A 1,118-nucleotide genomic window follows, 5' to 3' on the forward strand; every position below is an offset into this window, starting at 1 on the left:
GCCGCGTCCCGCACCCGCCAGGGGGCGCTGCGGCGAGGGCCGCGCGCGGCTCTCGCGAGAGGGCGCCCCGCCCCAGATCTCGCGAGGGGTCCCGGCGCGCGCCCCTGGGCGTCCCGAAGGGGGGGGTTTGAGCCAAACTTTGGGAAATTTGTTTTAAAATTGTTAACGAGCACTGGTGCCCTTGCTTGTTAAAATGTAAAAACAGCGTGAAGTTTCGAAGATCGGGGAGCTTTTTTTGTTTTGTTTTCCGGGAGCAACCTGGAACAAAGCACAGGAATCCCTCATAAAGCAGGGAATTCCCTCACAGCCTGGAATAAAACACAGAATTCCCTCACAAATTGGGGGAAAAAAAAAAAAGCAAGAAATTCCCTCACAGACCGGAACAAAGCAGGGAATTCCCTCACAGTTTGGAATAAAACACAGAATTCCCTCACGGACCGGAACAAACCACCCGAGTCCCTTCCCTCGGCGCGCGCACCGCGGTCGCAGATCTCGCGAGATCTCACCCCCTCTCCTCCACTGGTCCCGCCCTGAGCTCTCGCGAGACCCTGCGGCGCGCGCGCTGCGGGCGGGGCGAGGGCCCGGGGGGCGCCGGGAATCGGGACCGGGAGTCGGGTCAAGGATCGGGATCGGCACCGGCACGAGGAGCGGGAGCGGCGCGGGGAGCGGGGCCGGGCGCGGCCTCGGCATGTCGGGCGAGTGACCCTCGGCCCAGCCCGGCCCGGCCCAGCCCAGCGCGGGCGCTGCCGCCGGCGGAGCCGCGGTGCCGGCGGCGCCGGTGGCCGCGCGGGGCCCCCGCGGGCTGCGGGGTGGGCGGAGCGGGGGGGGCTCCGGCCGCCTCTGCCTCCCCCGCGGGCGCCGGGCGCGCCGAGCCGAGCCGGGCCCCGCGGGCCCCGCCGAGCCGCCCGCGCAGGGCGAGCAGGGCTCCGCCGCATGGAGGGCGCCCGGCCGGAGGCGCCCGCGCCCGGCCCTGTCTAGGGCGGCCCGCGGGGCTCGTCCCTCCTCCGCCTCCTCCTCCGCCGAGCGGGGCCGCGGCCGCGCCCGGGCGCGCCGGGGAGCGGGAGCGGGGCTGCTGCACCACAGGAGGAGCCGGCCCAGGTGAGCAGCGGGCACGAACC

General features: G+C 71.6%; 1 protein-coding gene across 2 annotated transcripts in view; it reads left to right on the forward strand.

The window, feature by feature from the left end:
- Positions 1 to 1,009: 1,009 nt before the first annotated feature.
- INTS13 (integrator complex subunit 13) overlaps positions 1,010 to 1,118 on the forward strand; it is a 16,010-nt gene continuing 15,901 nt past the window's right edge. The window contains exon 1 of one of the 2 annotated variants that reach the window (XM_027898531.1): positions 1,010 to 1,098. The gene's annotated coding sequence lies outside the window, so the exon portion shown is untranslated. The remainder of the gene's footprint in view (positions 1,099 to 1,118) is intronic. The other variant, XM_027898532.1, reaches the window with a different exon arrangement.

Source organism: Empidonax traillii, unplaced genomic scaffold (genome assembly GCF_003031625.1).
Source record: "Empidonax traillii isolate 1590-97213 ecotype Southwest subspecies unplaced genomic scaffold, ASM303162v1 scaffold601:size890739, whole genome shotgun sequence".
Taxonomy (NCBI): Eukaryota; Metazoa; Chordata; class Aves; order Passeriformes; family Tyrannidae; genus Empidonax; species Empidonax traillii.